Here is an 18210-nt window from a genome sequence, read left to right on the forward strand (position 1 = left end):
TAGTGCGGTCATTTGAATAACAACAGATTGGCAAGTATAAAACTAAGGCACCTGTTGTACATTTGGCAGCCTGGATGAGGCCCCTTAAAACGAAAACAAATAAGAGCTATAATCATGCCAGGCAATTGCTTTTGGTTCAATAATGGCCATGTGTCAGAATTAAGTGCATCTGGGAATTGCTACCGCAGCCAGATGTAAAGGCAGATTTGTCTTGTCTAGTGGCATATGAGTAGATACACACACTCTACTGAGATTTGGCTTTGTCTTGGTTTGGTAAGGAATTAGGTAAGTGGAACTTCACTCAAAATAATATAAAATCACAATTAATTACAGAGGAGCAATAGACAATATTATCATAAACTGCAGAACCTAAACATATGGGTTGTAAGATTTGGGCCATGAACTAATTCACCTCCGAGTTTTCTGCTCACACTAATTTGTTCATAGAATACTCAACAATAACATCCAATATTACTATTACACTGAGCCAGGCCATGTAGTAGGAGCTGGAGATGTCACTGGATATAAGACATGGACATTGGCTTCCAGGTACTCATTAATAAAACAGAGTATAAATAAGCAATTACAATGCATTATGATAGATACTACACGTAGGATGTATTCAGTATTCTTTTAGCACCCCAAGAAAGCTACCCAGACTTGGGAGGAGGGAAATTTTCTGGGAAGAGTTGTGAGCTAAGCTATGCCCTGAAGGAAGAAAAAAATCGGTCAAAAATGGAAGGGGTGGGGACATTCCACATGGAAGAGAGACAGCACGCTCAAAATTACAGTAGAAAGAGTCAACGTGGTACATCTGGAAAACAGCAAATACTTTAGTATGCTTCAAGTGTGTGTGTGTTAGGGATGGAAGGAGTGGGGAAGAGAAAACGAATATGAGGATGGCAAGGTGGCAAGAGACAAAGCAGAGGAAAAGACATCAAAGGCCAGGTGCCTTTTGGTAAGGAATATTTCAAGCTTTTTACAGAAGGAACAGGGAGCCACTGAAATATTTGAAAGCAAGGAATGACTTGATCAGATTTGAGGTTTTTTTTTTTTTTTTTTTTGAGATGGAGTCTTGCTCAGTTGCCCAGGCTGGAGTGCGGTGGCCCGATCTCAGCTCACTGCAAGCTCCGCCTCCTGGGTTCTCGCCATTCTCCTGCCTCAGCCTCCCAAGTAGCTGGAACTACAGGCGCCCGCCACCACACCCGGCTAGTTTTTTGTATTTTTAGTAGAGACGGGGTTTCACCATGTTAGCCTGGATGGTCTCGATCTTCTGACCTCGAGATCCGCCCGTCTCGGCCTCCCAAAGTGCTGGGATTACAGGCGTGAGCCACCGCGCCCGGCCTTGAGTTTCTTAAAGATCATGTTGGCTGCAGAGCAGAGAAGCAATTGTGGTTAGGTCAAAACCAAACACAAGGAGACTGCAACCCAAGCATGAGAAGATGGGGACCTTTCAACAGATGATACCTAGTAACATGAAAAGACAGTGAATAATTTAGTGGAAAGGAAGTTAGTATGTATTTTGGTATCCTTGATATAACACAAGTGTAACTCAGAGAAAACAGATTTTGAATGATAAAATTCAAAATTTAAATTAATATTTTCCTAAAATTGTGGTTTTTTTTTTTTTGGTACATATAAATCAAATTCAGGTCGAGTCTGTTAAATAGTAAAAGTCGGATTAAAATAAACTTAAGCAATCCTTTCTTAAATCAGTAACAGAATATACATAACAGTATTTATTAAAGTTGCCATTCTTAATTTATAAGTATTATTTTAAAATGTGTATTGACAACCTAACTATAAAAAAACCCTTGCTACATATCACCTAAAAAAGTATACCCTGCTTCATGCTTCTAGGAAGTTATGTTTATAGATTAACTGGTAGAAAAACATGGCTAAATAGGCCAGTGTATGCATGTGAGAAGCATTTTAGAAACCTAGGCAAAGAAGACTTAATTGTTCAGATATTACGAAAGCCATAAAAGACCAAATAATTTTCCATGTAACTTTATTTATGTGCCATGTCTGATTTAAAACTTCAGGGTGCCTTCTTGTCAGAGAAAAAACAATTTTCCAAATCATCAAACAAATATAAGATCCTGTATTTTATTATTTATAAAACCATAATTAATCAGAAATAGTTCTCTGAGGACTTACAGAAAAGGAGAAAGGCTAAACTATTATAAAATAGGTTAAATGGAAAAAATAATCAAATCACCCATCCTTATTGATAATGAAACTCACGGGTGAAGTGAAAACAAGAGTATTTTAGAAAACATTATAATTGACAAAAGTTTCTCAGATAAAATGGTATAGGGTAGGCTGCCAATAAGCGGAATGCATATGTAACAGTCACTTGGCATAATTCCATTTCTTTGATGGGTGGCTGCTCTTCAGATATCCCTGCTGGATCTATATTTCTCTTTATAAAAATGCTTCTGATTTCTTACCTGTTGGGCAGCTATGAAAATGGCAGCCTTTGTGATTTTAAAAACTATTCTTGGTGGAAATATTTCATTTAAACACTTCTGCTCCAGGACTGACCCCAGAGCTCAGGCAGTTGTATCACTGCCTGAAAAGCATAAAATTTTAGAGCTGGAGGCCATCTGCAGAAAAAAAAAGGTCATCAAATCAAAACCCCTTTGGTAAAAACACATTTTTTCAATGCCTCCAGTACCAAGCAGAGAAAGGAACAGAAGATAGTCTTCAGAAATGGTAGAGAGACAATGTGCATAATGCTTAAGATTTTTTTTTTTTTTTTTTTTTTTTTTTTAGTTTTTTGCTTTCTGAGACAGAATCTTGCTCTGTTATACAGACTAGAATGCAGTGCCATGATCCCAGCTCACTGCAGCCTTGATCTCCTGGACTTAAGCGATCCTCCCATCTCAGCTTCCCAAATAGCTGACACCACAAGTGCACACCACCATATCTGGTTAATTTTTTTTTTTTTTTTTTTTGGAAGAGACAGGGTCTTTCTATGTTGCCCAAGCTGGTCTTAAACTCCTGGGCTCAAGTAATCCTCCTGTCTCAGCCTCCAAACATAGATTTTTCTTGAATTTGAGTCAAGAAAGCACCATGCCATTGGGCGTACTTGCCTGGACGATGTGAGATAAATATTTTTTAAAATCATGTCATATACGAAAGTGAGGAGGCTAAGAGTGAGTGAAACAGATAAAAGTTGGTATGCTTGACTTAAAATCTTGACTCTATGTCCCATCTTTATTACCTTTATCTATGCAACCTTGGGCAAATTACTTAATCTCTCCATGGAACAACGCTCTTCCATGAAATGATGATAATAAAACCAGCTGACTTACACAGAATGTTATTTTAGAGATTAAACATAATACTGAAGGTGAGATACTAAGTGGAATGCCTCGCACATAATAAATGCTCAGTAAATTTTAGAAAGAGTCACTATTACAAGTATTACATATCAACCACTAACGCTATACCTGTAAACTTGAGAAAATTAATGAAATTTTTCCCCATAGAGAAATTTTAATTTTTACCTATCTCAGGGTCCTGAGCATTGTGAGAGGTTCCTAATGAATAATTATTCTTCACATTTTATGGTTTCAATTATATTCAACTCAAAAAAAGCTTTTTTTTTTTTTTTGATACGAAGTGTCGCTCTGTTGCCCAGGTTCGAGTATAGTGGTTCCATCTCGTCTTACTGCAACCTCTGCCTCCCTGGTTCATGCCATTCTCCTGCCTCAGTCTCCCGAGTAGCCGGCATTACAGGTGCCCACCACCATGCTCGGCTAATTTTTTGTATTTTTAGTAGAGACGGAGTTTCACCATGTTAGCCAGGATGGTCTCGATCTCCTGACCTCGTGATCCAACCATGTTGGCCTCCCAAAGTGCTGGGATTACAGGCCTGAGCCACCGCGCCTGGCCCAAAATTCTTTAGTTCAACTCAATTCAAATAAAAGGAATACCACTTGAGCTGAGCATTAGAAAATGAGAGAATAATATGATATCAGTGGATACAATTGAGGACGGCTGGTAAGAGAAAGAAGCTTCCAGGAACAGTATTGGTAGAACCAAAGATGTGCCCAAAAGCACAGCCTCCTCAGTGACTGCAGGGAATGTGATACTGCACAAGGGCAGAGTGTCACAGAGCTATGGCGAGGGGGAAGGCTGGACATGGAATTTGGGAGCAGACTGCAAAGGGCTCTGATGGCTGTGTTGAGTATTGAGCACTTGATCAAGTAGACTTGAGTAAATTTGCCTTTCATAAAGCAAAAATTAGGAAGACTCAAACAGGAGAAATGAGAAAACACAAAAACCACATAAGAAGCTGTCTATGGAGTGCGGAACACATAGGAAAGGTAGAAATGGAAAGGAAATAAAGTGAAAAGGTTACAGGAACAGAATCTACAAAATTGCCTGAGGACAAGAATAAAAGGAAGAAAAGAGATAGGGATAATACCAAGGTTTCTAATCAAGGGATAACTCAGATGAAGTATGAAGAAAAGGGAAGTAGATATGGATGGAAGATAATATTTTGGGTTTACAAAATATAATGTTTGGGATACAGGTGAGCCTCCCATTTCCCAATCATGTAACAAGCAGATAGAAATGCAAGTCTGGAACTCCAGAGACAAGTGAGGAAATTTATTTTGAAGGTTATCTATGTAGAAATTATTGTTTCTATGAGAAGTGGATGGAGATATGGCAGGAGACAGTACAGACAGCCGCCTGAAAGGGGATATAGATAAAATGAAAATAAAAGAGTTTAGAATGGAGATGGAGACATAGATGCCAAACATCAAATGGAGATAGAGTTCCATGTTGATGAAGAGAGTGTCAAAGAAGTAACTCACAAAGAACAACTTCCATCCATGGCATATTTCCAATGGAAGATGCTTCCAATATTTTATTCCTCTGGAAAAACATAGTTGCCTCTTTTCTTCCCCCTCCCCAAGAAAAGCAAAAATGGTTACCTGGCCAGTAAGTAGATTTAGAATATTTAAGATACATCCAACAAACTACTCTTATTTCTAGCTAGCCAAATAATCTTGATAGATCTTTTTAAAATAAGACATTAATCAATGTATCTACAAAATCATAATGAGCTATTTTGACCAGAGAAGTCTGAATTGGTTTTTCTCTTAAAATTCTCTAATAATATTTAAGTTACTACTACAAGTAGTTGGAATGTGTTTTCACAGGGAGGCCAGTATCTACTCACGTAGTAAGAAATCATTAGAGCATACTCAAAATGTCCCTTTAGTTGGGATGGGCCAGTAGGTAGAAAGACAGAGAAAATTTTTATTTTAAACATTGAAAACAAATGTCTTGTTGACCTATAAGCAGACACTGGATCAGCATTTGATGTGTCTAGTCTAATTTCTCCCTGTAAAATTGTACTGGTGAATCTTAGGGAGACAGAAGGCAGTAAATTCCTTGCCTCCATCAATACATTTGACCTCAGAGCAAACCCCACAACTGGCTACAGGCACCCACCATCCATCATTGCTCTTGAAACCTGATATTTCAGGGAAGGACAGCTGCACTGGGCAAAAGTCTAAGCAGCTTTCTAAGATGTACTACCATTAAAGAAAAAAAAAAAGGCACTTATTCTGCTTCAGTATTTTAATTAACTGCTTTTCTAAACATTTCTTCCCCCAAACTGAAACTCCAAATCAAATATCTTCAGGAATATATCAGTAAAATTTAGACTTAAAGAGAAATGTTCTCTTTGTGCATTCTAGGTAAAATTATTTCTAGCTTTTGCTTTAAAGGCTAAGATAAGCATACCATGCCACGCTAATATGTACAGCCTTTAATAAATGTGCTAAGCAGAAAAAGATAGCTCTAGCAACTACACTAATTATAGTAGTACACACAGAATGCCAACAGGATAAATGTAGACAAAACATCCATATCCCACAGATCTTAATTTTTAAGTCAGGTGGCAATAACTTTTAACAAATAGCTGAAGACAACAGAACTGTATCATAGGAACTAGTGTTCTTGAATATAGTATGTTCATTACATGACTCCTACATTCAAGAATTATCTAAATTTAAAATAGAAAATAAGATAAATATGTATAACCAAACTGGATATTCATTACATGTATGGTTATACCCTCCATTTTACAGACGATGAAACTAAGATTCTGAAATGTTTTATCATTGCCTCCAAGATCTCACAGATAATAAGTGGCAGAACTGAGGCATAAATTTAGTTCTTCCTGTAAGAAGAACTGAATGTTCTTTTCACTGTAGCCTAAAAAGAAAGGAAACTGGTCAAGATTTTGCAATTCTTTAGCATCATCTTAATATGTATTATATGCATGCATGGTTAAATGAGAATTAACAATAACTGATTTCCAACCATTTATAAAATCATTACTAATATAACCTTTTTAGTTAATAAATGAAATCCATCTACTGATGGCTTAAAAAAAAAAAAAAAAAGATGTCTCTTGTTACTTGTGATCCAATCATTATAGAGGATCATTTTATGTATTTGAAAGTACAATTTCTCCAAACCCCAAAGCAGTACTGAGAAATGCTGTTTCCTAAATACAATTCCCAAATCTCAATTTAGTTAGCTACTGCTACATTAAAGAACATAGCTCAAGGGATGTTAATAATAAAAAAAAAAAAGACAATTGAGAATTTATAAATTTAATCAATCTCATGCAACTGACAGAGTTACAAGAGTTAAATCTAGTAAACAGCCATGTGGCAAAGGTCACAATGCTCCTGACATTGTTATCTGAATGTCAAGGAAGAAGCAAACTTAGCCTTTCTGATCAATGAGTTCAAAGAACTAAGAGAAAGCCTTGACTCAGATGGCTGCTTTGGCTCTTACATTTTGTTGTAAATGCTGGAGGAGCCAAAGTGGGGACCCGCCACCTAAAAGCAGCCATCTACAAAGGACAGCAATGCTTGCTTGTCGCAGGTGAAGAGGGAAGGACATAAGTTGTCTCAATACTATTTGCCTGCCGGTATACAAGACCTACTAGCTTACAGACAGAATGAGCTGTCTTAGCTTTCCAAATTGTCATCTTTTTCATTTAGTTTACTCATCTATGACACAAAGGGATTTGATTTGAAGGACAGCAGAGGTTAAAAAGCCATGAAAAAGCTCAGTTTTGCTGTCTCTCTCTTTTTTCCCCCTTTTGGTAATTTTCGAAATGTCACAGGCAAACTGAGTAGTATTAATATGGTCCTATTAAATGTATTAGCATCAAACTAAAAATCATGAACAGGAAGATACAGAATTAATCATTTTGTGAGGGAGGAAGGAGGCATTGCAGGCATTGTTTTAGTCCATTTTTTTTCCCTGTGAGTCGCTTCGAGGAGTGTGGCAGTACACACAGATGTAATACGTAAAGTACGTAATGTCTAAGTCTTAAAAATATTTTATAAATAAAATGTTGAGAAAAAAATGCAAACTGTTGATTTCTTGAAAGCAAATGGGTAATATATTAAGGGGGAAATGAGAGACACAGGTCTTAAGTGTAATTTTGTGAACTATGTTTTGTAAGAATTCTATTTCATTAATTCTCCAGTCTAGCGCCATTGTGATGACATTATTATTTAGGTTACATTAGGTCAGAGACTGTTGTAACATATAAGCACTTGCTCTTTGACCTTCCCAAGACTTATGACGCAAAGAAAATGCTGAACTTTTACATCTGAGGCTATAATTTCATATAATGAACAATCAGGAAGCACAAGTCATATATTCTTTTAGCTATCTTAAGGGCTTAATTGTGGAAAGCTGAAATGCATTTTTATTTTTTTAAAAAAGGGAGAGAATTTGGACACTTTATGGAAATAAATGTAAGCCAAGCATGGCATTTTAATAAGTGTTACCAACTACTAATTAGAAGCAAATGAGATTACCCATATAGAAAATGTATCCCAAACAAACCTATCCTTTGGTAGAAATGTCACTATGCCATGAAATTACAGAAGCTTAAACAAGTGATGCTTGTTCGAATGAAATTTACTAACAAATCCCTTCTAAGCAACCTTCTTCCACATTATCAGATTTCTTCAGTTGATGTGTTATATAGGAATTCTCAATCTTGTAGTTCACAGAGAGAATAACTCTTCTCTTTGCTCTTTCTTGGCAAATCACTGATAATACAAAAAAGAATGTTTTAAAACACTGGTTTTGCTTGAGGCAGCAAGCTGCCTCTTTGCCGTCACAAGTAAGTAGCTTTCCTACAAGATTTTTTCAAAGAAACTGAACAGTAAGAAGATGAAATAACAATAAAAAAAGGTAAATAACTCTATAAAACCAAAAGAGATTCAGAATAAATTTGGCTTAAATCACATGTAACTGTTGTCACTTTAAGAACACAGGAAAAAGTAAAGCATTCTTTGAATACTCTGGGAAAACTGGATAATTATATCTATATTTAGCACTTCTTATATCTGGGCATGTAACACAAATCCTGTATATTTTGTGACCACTAAGTTGAGTACACTACATAAAACGTAAAGTTCATTTTCGAGATTCCCAGAAACTTTTGGGAATTAAAAAGGTACCACCATTAAAGGTTATCTGCATAGATATTTTAAGTGTAAACCTAAGCCTGATGCTCCTAGGATCACAAGTTAGAGCACACGAGCACACATACACACTTGACTCTTATACTATCTGCAAATACACAATGAAACTAAAGAAGGTTTTAAAATAAAAGGTAAACTAAGGAAGGATAGTTTTAAAATGAAATCATCTTTGAAATATTCACCTTTCTTGAAATGACACTTTTCATATGTGATTGTGTTAATGAATTCTTATTTATGCATAGAATCCTTTTAAAAATAGAATTGTCCAATGGTTTGATAAATCAAGTTTGGTCTGAAGGAAATCTAATATGCAAATACTTACAGGGTACTCTTTTACAAATAGTCACCCTTGTCACTTTGAAAAACTGAAAATCAACGAAAGAACAGTTTAAGTATACTTGACCTTACTGCCTAATGTCTCTCAAGATTGCCATGGCTGGTCGATTTCAAATCTGTGAAACTGACACTTAAAAATGTATAGTGCGTCTTCAGTCCAGGTCCCTCAAGTGCTGACTAAACTGTGGTCACAGTCTCAGATTCTCTTTCCATACAAACTTGTACAGCGCTTACAAAGCTAGTTTAATCACATCATCAATCTATGCCTATACTTCCCTTAAAGTAATTCTGCTTCATTTATCTTTTAACCCTACATTATGCAAATGACATCCTTATCAGTCCAATAAAGAAAAGTTATTAATGTTCCTTCTTGTTTATCTTTGCCATACACTGAGAACTGGAATCACATATGAATTTGCACCAATACCTTTTCTCTTTTCTATTTTTCACACTCTATATGAAAATCATAGTGTCAGAGAAGCCCTAAATAAAATTCTTGAAATAGTCTTCAATCATTGTCTATAACTAGTATCAGAGTGTGAGTTAATGTATTAAAAAGGAAAAAACAAAAACTTGGGGGGAATGCCTACGTGATTTTTTTTTTTTAAATGTCTCTCTAGGAAGGCTTTGCATATGCCATACCAGGATACCTCCTGGATATAAGAACAGTTATACAGGCCCCTAGTGGCTTAGCAAATAGCAGCAGATGAGGGGATTCCAATTCTTAGTTTCAGACTTTGAGATATTCTGGATTTAAATAAGAGTCCATCTTAAAAGGCAAATCAAATCACTGTATTTAATACTTTAAGCAGTTTTACATCTATGGTTATCTACTCTAATGCACATATATTAAAATAAATTGCTGCATTTCATTACTTGAGTAACTGCACAACTGCTCTGGCCCAAGAAGAATCTGTGTTACATAACCTACACAATGAAACGTTTAATTCATCCACCTCTTTACATGTCATGCAAAAGTAATACATTACTTAACTATATTAAAATATATTTGAGAGAGACACTGTTCCTCTTTGAATCTTATTCCTATTATATATTACTAAGGGCTATAAGAACAGATGATTTCTGTGTAAAGTACTATTTAAAATAAGATACAGATAAAAATTGAATGCCACTTTTACAGGAGTAAAAATCTAAACGTATTTCCCAATAACAGCCAGTGATACAACTCACATTGGAGTGCACCTATTTTAAAAGATCTACAATTAATAACACCCATTAATCCCCCATCCCCTTGCTGTCCTTCCTTCACAAAAGAAAATTCCAGGCAGGCACATTTACAGCTTTTAGCAATTTTTAACTGGACACAATCTGACAGCTGAATTCATGAAACTGACCAGCTTGTCAATTTCACACTTTGAAAGTACAATAATAGCTGATAGCATGAGGGTGAATTTAAGAAATCTGCCACAGAATTGCTAGCTCCATTGAAAAGCAAAGTACAGTACATAATTATGGAATGTGGGAGGTAGGGAAAATTTTACTGTCCATTTAGGATCTCTGTTTCCGTAAGTCAGACACGGAGCACTGAAAATGTGTTCTCTTTTTGCTATAGTGTCTGTAGCATAAAACAGAATATATATTCAAAGTAAGTAAGATACTAAGCCTTTTACTGGATATTATTATATTACATACACAACTTAATCTTAAGTTATTATCATCTACAGATCCCTTTACATCAGAATGTTTCAAGTCTTGGTATATCATCCTTGTTTTACTCAAGTTGAGTGGTTGGTGTGTGCACTTTGAAACAGAGAAAAAATACTCAAAATGGTCAGAAGTATCTGTGGTTGAACTAACTCCCCACAGACGTGCTACAGGATGGTTAGAAAAGAACACACCAAAGGGTAAAGTCCACATTTGTAGCTCAGTAAATCTAACAGCAAATCTATCTCAAGTCATAAGCAGTTACTAGCCTTTCAGAGGTTCAAAATGTGTTAGCTACACTCTGTTAAGTCACTGGCACTGTGTCTTTGGGCATGTAAATACATATATATATATAACTTTAATAGGAAATACAAGGAGAACGATCCCTCAGGAATCTTCCTAGATACTTAAGGTGCAAACTGTAGATGAGGCTGGGGGATTACTCTGAGAATTTTAGAAAACAAGAGACATTTGGCAAGTAGCGTACTGGGAGGCGAACTGGAAACAATACAAGTGGATTGTGATAGTCCTGGTTTTGGAGAATGGAACTACTATCTGGAATTCTGAAACACCCAATTAGTGAAAGCCAAGCTCACACTTGGTGTTCGAGATTTTAAGCATAAGACTTAAAAACTGACTTCACTTGTTTGTGTTTTTAAATGAAAATCGACGTCCAGAGAAGCAATGCAAGTTTTCTACACACCTACATAAAAGCTACAATAAATCTATAGGAAAGCAAAGAATCTTTGGTTTGTTCGTGGCTTTCTTTTTAAATTGTTTCCTACAACTTTGCCTCTTCATTATAAATGATGCGTCCCCTTCCCTACGGAATGAATGTGTGTGTTAAGTGCACCAGATTCCCGCAGCTGAACTACGAGCTTTGATTCTGCCACGGAAAGGTCTCCCAAACAATCCCCCTCCTCTATGGCAGCTGCGTAGACTTTGATTCCTGCTATTTCTCCTTCTCCCCACTAGTTCAGAGGAAAGAAAGAAAAAGAAATCGCCCCCTCACCGTAATCAGCCCTCCTTAAAACAGTAATCCCTGCCTTTAAAAAAGGCGGTGGCAGGATCCCTGGGTAAGGGTGCATTGCCCCACCGCTCCACCATTCCCCCTCAATACTACGCCCACCCTAGGAGGAGAAAGCGGGGGTCGCACAAATACACATACCCAGACACCCCCATTCTCTAGAGTCGCCTCTCTCCCGGGTCTAAGGTTTCAAGCGAGAAGTGAACCCTGCAGGGGAGGACCTCTGCCCGAGGAGGTTCAGAGGAGCAAACTGTGCGCTCCGCTGCCCGGGCGCCGGGCTCGCGGAAGCGGGAGCGTGTCGCTCTGGCCGGGGAGGCGCCGGCAGCCGGAGCTGGGCGCAGGGCGATTCCCGAGCAGCCAGAGGGGAGAACACAGCGGGGCGGACGGGGGCAGTTCCAGGGACTTACCTGGTCATGTTGGCTCTGGGCAGCAGCCGCCACCGCCTCCCGCGCCGCCACCAGCACTTTCCTCCAGCGCCTTCGCGCCCTGCCACGGCCGCGCAGCCGGCGCCGGCCCGCGCCGCCGCCTCCGGGCGGCCAATTTAATCCCGCGGAGCAGCGGCCGCTGCCGCGGAAGCCCCCCTGGTCGCCGCCGCCGCCCAGCCCTCGTGCGGCCAGCCCAGTCCAGAGCGAGGAAGTGGAAGAGAGTCAGCGAGTGAGTCCAAAAACCCGAAATCCAGCATCCAAGGGAGCGCGTCCCCCCGCCCTCCCTCCACCCCTACCCCCTTTTCCTCCTCCTCCGCCTCCTCCTCCTCTTCTCGGGCCGTCCTCTTGGCCCTTCTGAGCCCGCGGCTTCCGCGGCGGTTTCTCCTCCTCTCGCTCCTCCTGCTCGCCCGGCGCCCGTTTCTCTCGCTGCCGCTGCCGCCGCCGCCGCCGCCGTTTGTCTCCTCTCCCTCCTCCTCCTCCTTTTCCTCCTCCTCCCGCTCCTCGATGCTCCGCCGCTCGCGGCTGGGGGGTCCGGGGCCGCGTCTCCTCTCCTCCCTCCGCCTCTCCTGTTTCCTCCTTCCTGCTGCCTCTTCTTTTAAAGCGGATTCTTTGGCCACAAATAGCAACTCGGCTGCCCCCCTCGGTGCCTCCCTCCCCTTCTTCTCTTCTTCCCCCCAAAAGTGAAGCGCACGCGAGGTAACCAGAAACTGAGGCTCGTGGGGGGAGAGGGGTGCGAGGCGACGCCTGGGAAAGGGCCCGAACAGAGTCAAGGGCCGGGAGGTGGGGTGGCCAGCCCAACCCAGTCTTTGGACCTGGCGTGAACCTGGTAGTTACGGCTGCAGACGAGGTGGTTTGGTGGGGGAAATTAAACAAAAAAGCCCAGGAAAGTAATTGGAAAGGCTTCTCTCTTTGTTTCCTTGTCTGGGTGATTTCTAAAATCCTCGTAACGTGCTGGGGATCCCACGGAATTGCTGTGCTCCAGCGCTGGGGGATTGTGTGTGCGCGTTGCCTGCGCGTGAGTGTGAGTGTGGGTGCGCCCGGACGCGGGGAGAGCTGGGCCCGCTGCGCCTGTTGGCGAATCCCTGAATCTGGACCACTGACCCACTGAAAGGGCCAGAGAGCTGGATGAAGGAGGGGAAGGCAGGAGTGGTGGGTGAAGGAGGCAACACAAACACACACACACCAGAGGAGGGGGCGGGGTGACGTCACTCCCCAGCATTCATCCACCAGGCCAGAAAAGACCCTCTCCAACAGATTCACTCATCGCCTAAGAGATGCACACCCGGGCGCTTCCTGCTCTGCGTCCCAGCGCAAAGGAGGAAAAAATGCTGGTCGCGCCCTCTTCACAGCAGTGATAATAATATAAGGAACGTGCTTTAATGAAACACAGTTTGTGTCCGCCCCAGTTCACCTTGGCAGCCTCCTTCGGGGATGCTTGTAGGATCCACTTTGAAGGCAACGAGGAAGGCAGGGAAGTATTGAACCAAAATCTTAGTGTGATAACTTGTTTTGCTATCATGCCACTTGCTTTTATGATGTTGGAAATGCAGTGCTCCTCAGCTTCTCTGAAGGACACTATAACACCCTCTTCCCTAGACAAGCACCCAGTTGTTGGGCTATGCACTCTTCATCCACACAACCCAAGGTGACTAAGGTGCACTGTGTGTGTTGTTAGCTAAGAGATGGATTTTAACCTTCTTCACTACTCACAGGATCTCCAACATGTGGAAAAAGTCAGCAGCTGGAAGCCACCATTGGCAGTTGGCCCATCAAAATTTATTAGAAAGTTGGTCAGAAAGGTTAAATAAAGTAAAGCTAGAGCTAACCAGCCACCTCGATTGCTCATTCTATGTTCAGGCCAGCACATACACACAGTACTTATTCCTGCAGACTCCAGGCTGTCTTTCAAAGAGCAAACGTAAACAGACCCCCTTAGATTTGACTTAATGATCCAGCATCCTGACTGTTTTCTCAAGCTGCCCATTTATTTCCACCATCTGCATGCTGTGCTGCTGAAAGCCACCAAAGGATTGGTCAGTAATCCTCTGCCCCCTATGTACTCCAAAAATAAGTCACATATTTTTGAAAAGAATCTCGCTAAACAAAGTTCAGTTTTCTAGCAATTTGGGGGTGGGGGAGGAGCATCCTGGCATGATTGTCTCTTGGTTTTTTGTTTTTGTTTTTTTATGGTTAGCGTCATAGTGAAAATCAGGAAGAAATCAATTCCTGCGCAAGCCTCCAAGCTAGGTTTACCCTCCAATCATTCTGATTTCACAGCAGCTGAAAAGCTGTGCAGGGATGATGGACACCTGCCCCCTGTGACCTAAGGATGGATCCAGGAATCTCAGCCTCCCCACAGGTGATTCCACCCAAGATGTAAACTCCAACTTGGCTTTCTCATTGCCACATGCGCCCTCATAAACTGGCAATCCCACTTTCATCATCCAAAGTTGCATGTTAGAGAAACAGAAAGTTTTAAAACCCCTAATATTCCTTTGCTGTTACTTTTGTGGGAAAGAAATGTATCCCTCTGCCTGCGGATCTGACCTCATTTAAGAAGAACCCAGCTGGTAAATCTGACTGCTATCTGGGAACATAGTTGAGGAAATATCATCTTAAACCACTGGTAGCGATTTAAACTAGCTCGAAAACTCAGTGATGATTGTTACCAAGGAGAGCAACAAGCAAGCAGAAAAGGGACCCAGAAATCAGGGGATATGCAGAGGACAGTACAAGTAAATGGCATAAGCGCAACTTTTCTGACACTGTGAAGTCCTAGATGTTCTTGTCCCTACTGCAACCAAACATCTTAAAGAAAGAAGTAGGGATGGGTTAAGGTGACTGCAGAGTCTGAGTTATTATTATACGAATGAGACTGAGAATTATTCAGGGTGATGCTGCTGAAGAACGGGAGGTACAGCAAATAGAGAAGCCAAAGTTTCTCTGCTCATCTGAGCAGTAATGGAAGTGAGACTGCAGCCTGCTACACACGTGTTAATATATTCAGAGCAGATTTACAACAAAAGAGTGTCCTAATGCTGCAGCATCTATTAAACTTCTGGACTGGTTTGCCATTTGGAAATTTTAAGTCAAAGAACATCAGAAGCAGGCTAATCTTTTGTTGAAATTACCTCATTTTTGCAGGTAAAGAAACGAAGACCCTGAGAATTTAAAATCATCCAACAATTTGGTGCCAGAAGCAGGACAAGAACTCAGACATCATGATCCAGTGCCCTCCATCCCACCAACTGTTCATCATCACCTCCACGTTCTGGATCAAAGAAGCCAGTTTTCCAACTTATCAGTGAGCAATACATATAGAATATTTAAAAACTCCAAATACTTACATGAAGGAAAAATGAAGCAATAGGACAAGACATTTTCTTAGTTCCCTTCCAGCTCTAACATTCTGTGATAAATAGCACACAGGAGCTTTGCTATAGCACACCCCCCTCTAGTGCATAATTCAGCATACGATGAGTATGAGTCTGTTTTGGACCCCATCCAAAGGAGTTAGTTCCTAGAAGTACTTGGAAGATTTATTCTCATTTATCATGAGGCATCCTAACAGGAGACTAAAAATAATCATGATGACAATAATAGTAATCAGTTGTTACACTTGTATTATGTACTAAGCATGGTGCGAAGCATGTTATAGTTCACCCGTTTTTGAAAAGGCACATCATGACCTTGTGTGGGTTGCAAATCTAGTGGGTCATAAACAATTTCTGAAATGAAAGAAAAGTAGGAAAAAACACAGAGTACATTATATGTACTAAGTTTTTTTGGGGTTTTTTGGGTTTTTTTGTTTGTTTTTTTTTTTTTTTTGCAAAACTTCCTTTTTGATCATGTGGCTAGTGATTAAAAGTTTGAAAGTCACTGCCTCATTTCCAATCTTAACTGCCTTGCCAGTTAAGTATTATTAGCCCCATTATGTAAGTGAGGAAACAGGACAAGAGAGGATAAGTCATTTGGCCAAGCTGACATAGTGAGTGGCCAAGCTAGAATTTTGAACCTAGATCTGTTTGACTTCAAATCCAATATTTTCACTTGTATAGTGATGATAAATTATTAACCAAGGTATGGAATAAATTGTTGCTAATCATATTTTCTTTGTGAGGACTACCGTGGTTTTTATTAAATGCAGCTAAATGGAGAAACACAGCATAGATTCAAGTGACATGTTCTGAAGGTAGTGAGAAACTTCATAAAACACTAAAACTAATATCTGAGACCCTTTCCTATAGGTGTTAGCTTATGTCTGACATACTTTATTAACTTACTACTAAATACATAAATGAAACAATAATTAATAATTTTAGTCCTCAAATAACTTAAATATTCACTTCTATAAGTATTACTATTTTTATTTCAGAGAGTGTTTTTCAAATTTAAGTTATACAGCATTTCTCAGTAGCTTGCTTTGGCCAAACACAGAACTGGCACATAAGAAAGATAAAAGGCCAGGTGCTGTGGCTCACGCCTGTAATCCCAGCACTTTGGGAGGCCAAGACAGGCAGATCACCTGAGGTCAGGAGTTCGAGACCAGCCTGGCCAACATGGTGAAACCCCGTCTCTACTAAAAATACAAAAATTATCTGGGCGTGGTGGCACATGCCTGTCATCCCAGCTACTCAGGAGGCTGAGGCAGGAGAATTGCTTGAACCCAGGAGGTGGAGGTTGCAGTGAGCTGAGATCACACCACTGCACTCCAGCCTGGGCAACAGAGCCAGACTCTCTCAAAAATAAAAAATAAAGCAGTCACACAACCCTATCATTCAAATTCAATTATAAAGAAGAAAAGATAATAATTCAGGTGCTATGCTAAATTTTTTCACCCATGTAGTTCTATGGATTCTACCAGTAACATTGCATGCTTAGGTGTTATTACTCCCATTCTGCAGATTTGAAAGCTCAAACTCAGAACTAGTTGATGATTGAAATCACCTGTTCTAATTCTACTACTCAAAGGTTCTTTACAAACAGGTGGGCTTCCCGTATACAAGGAGGCAGCTAAAGATTTTGAGACATGCTGTGCAATCATTTATGCTTTCTTTTCCCATGTGAAAAAAATGTACTTTCCTTTTCTTCAAGGCAGCATCTCTTGTTGCTGTTAGGCAGCACTGTCCTCTTTAAGTAAAGAACCCCACATCTTTCATAAAGAAAGGCCTAGAAAAGCCAGACCTCCTCCACTGACTGCTCTGTTCAGCTGCTGCATTTCACCCTCACCTGCAGTGTGTAGAGGACGTTATGGTACGATGCTATTTTCTATTGGCTCTGCTACTGGAGATTACAGCATGCGACTGTGACAAATGGATATTCCCATTAAATTCTTTAGTAGACTGGGGCATTCCATTAACCATTGGCACTATCCCAACCCAAGTGAAACACTGGGTCATTTTTTTCTTGTGAGCAAGAAGTGAAGGGAGAAAACAAAGGATATACTCTAATTACCTTTCCTGTTTTTTTTTTTTGTTGCATGCATTATGATAGCCATATATTACAATTATTTATAATTAATATATGACAAGCTGTCAGCTAAAATTTAACAGGTGATTTGTCAAGAAGCCCCATTAATGCATACATTAAGCAGTGGATTTCAGTGTTTCCTAACAATAAAATTGTGTATGAGTTTTGTTTTTTCATTCTATTTAGTATAAACATTTAGAGGCCACCTATCTGTACATTTTGCAGCCTTTTTTAAAAATAAAACTATTGCTAACATAAATGGGTGCATTAGTTATGTGAGGTCTAAACACATTTCTGTCACCTTAACCTCTAAATTTGTTTCACTGAGGAAACAAATTGCGTAGTGTTTGTTTTAAAGTTTTCACTTTTATGGGTTTTGATACACTTTTTAAATTATATCTTCAGTAGGAAAGGCAAAGCCAATTAGGGAGGAAAGCAACTGCAGTTACTTATGTTCCACTTATTGTTTGTATCTTAGGTAAGAAAATTCTGAAGTGAAAGAATATTTTAAAATACAGGAAAAGATTAAGAAGTCACCAGAAAGCTAGTAATTAATCACTGAATAAAGGAACACTCTACAGAGACCAAAAACTGATGAAGCAGGCTCCATTTTGCTGAATGGCACAAGAATGGGGAACACAATGAAATGAATCAGAGATAGTTCTTAGGAGGAGTAACAGGATTCTTTGAAAGAAGGAAAACTCTGTTTCTGTATCTGTAGAATGTCAAATTATGAGAC

At 39.8% G+C, this 18210-nt stretch overlaps 1 protein-coding gene and 1 long non-coding RNA gene across 48 annotated transcripts in view; one reads left to right on the top strand and one right to left on the bottom strand.

The window, feature by feature from the left end:
- The window catches only part of PTPRD (protein tyrosine phosphatase receptor type D), a 2329646-nt gene that overhangs the window by 537748 nt on the left and 1773688 nt on the right, over positions 1-18210 (bottom strand). The window contains exon 1 of one of the 47 annotated variants that reach the window (XM_009188762.3): positions 11985-12142. The exons of 45 other annotated variants lie outside the window; for them this stretch is intronic. The gene's annotated coding sequence lies outside the window, so the exon portion shown is untranslated. Of the gene's footprint in view, positions 1-11984; positions 12143-18210 lie in introns of those variants that run through there. One more of the 47 variants, XM_031654832.1, reaches the window with a different exon arrangement.
- On the top strand, positions 12326-16109 carry LOC108582249. The gene is made up of 2 exons (XR_001895484.3): positions 12326-14361; positions 15147-16109. It is a non-coding gene; the product is annotated as an uncharacterized LOC108582249 (long non-coding RNA).

This window comes from Papio anubis, chromosome 13, assembly GCF_008728515.1.
Source record: "Papio anubis isolate 15944 chromosome 13, Panubis1.0, whole genome shotgun sequence".
Classification (NCBI taxonomy): Eukaryota; Metazoa; Chordata; class Mammalia; order Primates; family Cercopithecidae; genus Papio; species Papio anubis.